The sequence below is a fragment of the Symphalangus syndactylus genome, chromosome 14, assembly GCF_028878055.3.
Source record: "Symphalangus syndactylus isolate Jambi chromosome 14, NHGRI_mSymSyn1-v2.1_pri, whole genome shotgun sequence".
Taxonomy (NCBI): domain Eukaryota; kingdom Metazoa; phylum Chordata; class Mammalia; order Primates; family Hylobatidae; genus Symphalangus; species Symphalangus syndactylus.
The window spans coordinates 8,487,074-8,493,341 of record NC_072436.2 but is presented as its reverse complement, the minus strand read 5'-3'; positions in this window follow the sequence as shown (position 1 = coordinate 8,493,341).

Below are 6,268 nucleotides of genomic sequence, written 5' to 3'. Positions count from 1 at the left end.
TTTCAGACAGATTTAATGGAGGGAAAAAAAATGTTTTTAAAGAGGAGACAGAGAGGGCCGGGTGTGGTGGCTCACGCCTGTAATCCCAGCACTTTAGGAGGCCAAGGCGGGCTGGTCACTTGAGGTCAGGAGTTCGAGACAAGCCTGGCCAACATAGCGAAACCCCATCTCTACTAAAAATACTAAAAGAATTAGCGGGGTGTTGCAGCGCACGCCTGTAATCCCAGCTACTCAGGAGGCTGAGGCAGGAGAATCACTTGAACCTAGCAAGCGGAGGCTGCAGTAAACTGAGATCTGCACCACTGCACTCCAGCCTGGGCAACAGAGTGATCGTCTCAAAAAAAGAGAAAGACAAAAATTCTTAAGGACATAAAAGAATTGTATTGCAAAGGAATGATCTGAGATCAAAATCCACAGGTTGCATGGGAACTTCCTGAGAACAGTAACCACTGATCTGGATGAGATACCAACTTGGGGGCTCAAAAATAACTGTTCGGGGCCAGGTGCAGTGGCTCATGCCTACAATCCCAGCACTTTGTAAGGCCAAGATGGGAGGACTGCCTGAGCCCAGGAGTTTGAGACCAGCCTGGGCAACATAGTGAGACCCGTCTCTACAAAAAATGTAAAAATTAGCTAGGTATGGTGGCACACACCTGTGGTCCCAGCTACTTGGGAGGCTGAAGTGGAAGGATTGCTTGAGAGCCCAGGAGGTCAAGGCAGCAGTGAGCTGTGTTCATGCCACTGCACTCCAGCCTGAGCAACAGAGTGACATCGTGTCTCAAAAACAAAAACAAAAAAACACAAAATTGTTCAGCAACTTTTTTGCCAAAAGCAAAAATTAAAAAAATAACCCCAAGGGACATGTGGCAGAAGAATTCAAAATTATTTCAAAATAGTGGTTCTCTACCCTGGGAACACATTAGAGTCTCCCACTTGTAAAAATATTTGTAATATATCACTATCTGGGTCTCACGGGTCATAACTGGGTCTACAGTAATGTTACTGTAAGTGAATAATGAATTTAGCAAGCTTTGAGACATTAAAGAAAATAAGATTGAAACTCTAAATTATCCGGAAATTTACAAAAGTAAATTGAAGGCGGAGGTGACAGTGAGCCGAGATCACGCCATTGCACTCCAGCCTGGGCAGCAATGAACGAAACCCCGTCTCAAAAAATAATACTAAAAAAAGAGAGTATGATGGTGGCAGGTCGATTTAAATAAGGCCGCAGAGCTAGAAAGCTGCAGAGAAAGGGTTTGAACCCTGCACCTCCGGGGCCAGGGCCGTGCGGGTGGCCGTCTGCGAACCCTGCAGGTTGCGGTGCTCGGGGGCGAGCTTGCGAGGGAGCGGCGGGCGCGGGGAGCGCGTCCGAGACTCGGTCGGGCGTCAGTGGCGAGACCCCGCATGCCCAGCTACGGGCCGTGTTCTCCCAGGTGCGGGCCGGCAGCACCCCGCCTTCGGCCCTGGCGGCGCCCGCTCGCCTAGCGGGCGGACACTCGCGCGCAGCATTTGTGTTGCCTGCGAGTTTCCCGAGTGCACACAGGCCCTGGGTTGGCATGGCAACCAGGCAACCTGTTCCAGAGCTGCCAGCCTTCTCCGCACATGCCGCTGCCACCGCCGGGGCCGGGGCCGGGGCCGGGGCCGGGGCCGGGGCCGGGGCCTATCCCTATCCCAGGATGCACCGCGCCAGCCCAGTCCCCAGTGGGCCGCCATGTTGTCGGAGTGAAAGGTAAGGGGGAGTGAGAGCGCCGGAGAGAGAAGATCGGGGGGGCTGAAATCCATCTTCATCCTACCGCTCCGCCTGTGAGTATCCGCACCCCACCGGCCCCAAACACTGCTCCGGACCCCTAGCGAGCAGATTGTCCTTTCGTACTGGTGTTTGAGAGCGGTTGTGGGGGTGAGAAGGGCTTTGGAAAAGCCGCCGGGGCCCTGGCGGAGGCTTCTCACTCGCTGTTCCTCGGACATGTTTTGGAGTCAGCAACAAGGCCCCTATTGTTATCAAAGGAGGGAGGGGGTGGGGAGCGGGGTGGAAGCTAGGAAAATGCTGGGGGTTTAGGCCCAAGCCCAGGGCGTAGACGTGCCTCTACATTTTGGCCCGGCCCTGTTGGGAACCACCGAAGATTGATGTTGCCATTCGGGTTGCTTTTTTTCATGGGTTTGCGAAGCCCCGAGTCTTCTGTGTGGCCATGAAGTGTAATTCTGTGCCACCCCGATTTCTTCGACTTCTTGAGCTTCCGTGGCAGCGCTGGAGGAGGAGGAACAATAAATCGCTTTAGAAGCAGCCGTGGCCCTTGTCCACAGGCGAGATTCACCGTTGGGGAACTTTGCGAGCCTTAAATGTGGAGAAGTGGTGATCAGGAAGTTTCAGAATGCTTTTTAGGCTCCTGGGTGCTGTACGCATTGTAGGCCAGGCACGGTGGCTCATTCCTGTAATCCCAGCACTTTGGGAGGCCAAGATGGGTGGATCACAAGGTCAGGAGATCGAGACCATCCTGGCTAACACAGTGAAACCCCGTCTCTACTAAAAAAATACAAAAAATTAGCCGGGCATGGTGGCGAGCACCAGTAGTCCCAGCTACTCGGGAGGCTGAGGCAGGAGAATGGCGTGAACCAGGGAGGCGGAGCTTGCAGTGGGCAGAGATCGCGCCACTGCACTCCAGCCTGGGCAACAGAGCGAACCTGCGTCTCAAAAAAAAAAAAAAAAAAAAAAATTGCGTTGTATAGGCCGGGTGTGGGTGGCTCAGAGAACTGTAATCCCAGCACTTTGGGAGGCCGAAGCGGGCAGATCACTTGAGGTCCGGAGTTCGAGGCCAGCCTGGCTAACATGGTGAAACCCCGTTTCTACTGAAAATACAAAATCAGCCAGGCATGGTGGTGCACGCCTGTAGTCCCAGCTACTCAGGAGGCTGAGGCAGGAGAACTGCTTGAACCTGGGAGGCGGCAGTTGCAGTGAGCCGAGAGCAGGCGACTGCACTTCAGCCTGGGTGACAGAGCGAGACTCCATCTCCAATGAACGAATGAATGAATGGGCTATTTACTATTTAGCACCAGACTGATAAATGACCCAGTAACAGTATTACAATGATCAACCTTTAGAACAAGAAACTGTTTGTACCAAATGAAATTAGCAATTTAAGTTTTTAAAGACATTCATTGAAAGCAGATATCCTAAGTGGACAGTGATTATAAACGAATGTCAAAACTGAAATAGTGAACTTTTTTTTACCTGATGTTCTGCATGAATGTTATCCCCAGTAGGCCATCGATGTTTGCTGTTATTATAACCGCCTCCTCCACTTCCTCCTCCCCCAAGCTGCTCACCATGCTGCCTCTGAGAGACGTAGTTCACCATAGCGTCGTCCTGGGAACGGCCTGCAACTCCTATAGATCCTGGGACAGGGCTGGAGTGAGTCCCAGCTGCAAGAGCCTGATTTGCAGCTGGTTGTGGCTGCGCTTGCGACCCTGTTCCAGATGTCAAAACAACAGGCATGTTGGGATTAGCTGATTCTTGAGGGTGATGTTTCAGGTGGGGGCTGAAAGAGTCCTGCCAAAGCACTGCTTTTCTCTTCAAGACACATGCAACACTCATTCCACCAACGCCTAAGGACAAACAGGTTACAAATGTTTAATATTTGCATCTTTTGAAACATAAAATGAACTAAGATAAAAACATGAACCCCATGTCTTTTGCAATAAATAAATGTCGTTGGTGGCATGCACTCTGTCAAGGTATTGAGATCAGAACTCAATACTACAACTTCAGAGAAGTTTATGTTGTTAACCAACACATAGCAATATAGAATTAGACTTCTATCAATCTACTCAACTTATTTATACCTCAAACCAACTGACAGTTTTTAAAAGCTTTTTTTTTTTTTTTTTTTTTTTTTTGAGACAGAGTTTTGCCCTTGTTGCCCAGGCTAGGGTGCAGTGACGTGATCTCGGCTCACTGCAACCTCCGCCTCCTAGATTCAAGCGATTCTCCTGCCTCAGCCTCCCAAGTAGCTGGTACTACAGGTGCCCACACCACAGCCGGCTAATTTTTTGTATTTTTAGTAGAGATGGGGTTTAACCACGTTGGCCAGGCTGGTCTCGAACTCCTGACCTCAGCTGATCTACCTGCCTCGGCCTCCCAAAGTGCTGGGATTACAGGCATGAGCCACCGCGCCCAGCCCCAAAAGCTTTTTTAAAACTATCACAACTTCGGCCAGGTGTGATGGCTCATGCCTGTAATCCCAGCATTTCGGGAGGCCGAGGTGGGTGGAACAGGAGTTCAAGACCAGCCTGTTCGAGGCTGGTCAGGAGTTTGAAACCAGCCTGGCCAACATGGTGAAACCCCGTCTCTACTAAAAATATAAAAATCAGCCAGGCATGGCACTGGGCGCCTGTAATCTCAGCTACTCGGGAGGCTGAGGCAGGAGAATGGCTTGAATCCAGGAGGCAAAGGTTGCAGTGAGCCGAGATTGCGCCACTGCACTCCAACCTGGGCAACAGAGCGAGACTCTGTCTCAAAAAATAAATAAATCAATCAATAAATAAGTCACAACTTTACAGCTGGAGCAGACTTATGCTAATAACTAAACAAAAGCCTAAACCCATATATAAGTAGCAATAGCTCAGATTGTCTAATTTGAAAGGATCCCTTAAAGTGTCCAACATATTGGCCAGGCAAGGTGCCTCACGCCTATAATCCCAACACTTTGGAGGCCAAGGCGGGTATATCACTTGAGGTCAGGAGTTCGAGACCAGCCTGGGGTTTCATCTGAAACCCCATCTCTGCTGGAAATACAAAAATTAGCTGGGTGTGGTGGTGCACACTTTTAATCCCAACTACTTGGGAGGCTGAGGCAGGAGAATCATTTGAACCCGGGAGGCAGAGGTTGCAGTGAGCCAAGATTGCACCACTGCACTCCAGCCTGGGCGACAAATCGAGACTGTTTCATAAAAAAAAAAAAAAAAAAAATCCAATATATTGGTAGGATATTTCTTAAACAATAAGACCCTCTGACCAAGAACAGCAGCAGAATGCTCTTAGCCTAAGCCCTCTGCTCAGTTGTCACTGATATTTAAAAGCATCAATGTTTTTACCAGTAACTTACAACTATTAACTGTAATCACATTATGCCATTAGTACTTCAACTACTATAAACATGATGAGACCAAACCAAATTTAAACACTTCGTATTAGTGTAGAAAGCCTCACTACAGGCTGGGCACAGTGGCTCACTCCTGTCATCCCAGCACCTTCAGAGACTTAGGCAGGGAGAATCGCTGAGCCAGGAGCTGAAGACCAGCCTCGGCAACACAGTGAGACCCCCATCTCTATTATTTTATTAAAAAATAAGGCTCTAAGAAGGCCAGTGGAGGCTGGGCACGGTGGCTCATGCCTGTAATCCCAGCACTTTGGGAGGCTGAGGCGGGGGATCACGAGGTCAGGAGATCAAGACCATCCTGGCTAACATGGTGTAACCCTGACGCTACTAAAAACACAAAAATTAGCCAGGCTTGGTGTCATGCGCCTGTAATCACAGCTACTGGGGAGGCTGAGGCAGGAGAATCGCTCAAACCAGGGAGGCAGAGGTTGTGCCACTGTGCTCCAGCTGGGAGACAGAGCGAGACAAAATAATTTTTTTAATTATAAAAAAAAGAAAGCCTCACTATAAAAACCAGAAGCCTCAGCTGGGTGTGGTGGCTCATACCTACAATCCGAGCACTTTGGGAGGCGGAGGTGGGCAGGCAGATAGCTTGAGCCCAGGAGTTCAAGACCAGCCTGGGCAACATAGCAAGACCTATCTCTACTAAAAATAATTAGCCAGGCATGGTGGCATGTGCCTACAGTCCCAGCTACTGGGGAGGCAGAGTTGGGAGGATCATCTGATCCCAGGAGCGGGAGGTCCCACACCCACTTGGATGACAGAGTGAGATCCTGTCTCAAAAACAAACAGAAGCTTCAACACGGTAATAGTGTAACAAATATATCGCAGACATTTTCTCATCACAAAAGCACTGAAAGGTAGCCATTATTATTTCTATTTTACAAATGAAAACACTAAGGTACAGGAGGAAAATGGGATGTGTCCAAGGCCATTCAACTAGCAAACAGCAGAGAAAAGATTCAAACCCTAATCGTTCCCAAGCTTGCTTCTTTCTACTAAACCCTTGCAGGAGTAACTCAACAATATGTCTCGCTTGTATCCTCTACTCCTCTGGAAGACCAACAAAGAATCCCTCAAATGTTACTATGAAACGTTAAAGTTCATTAAAATCA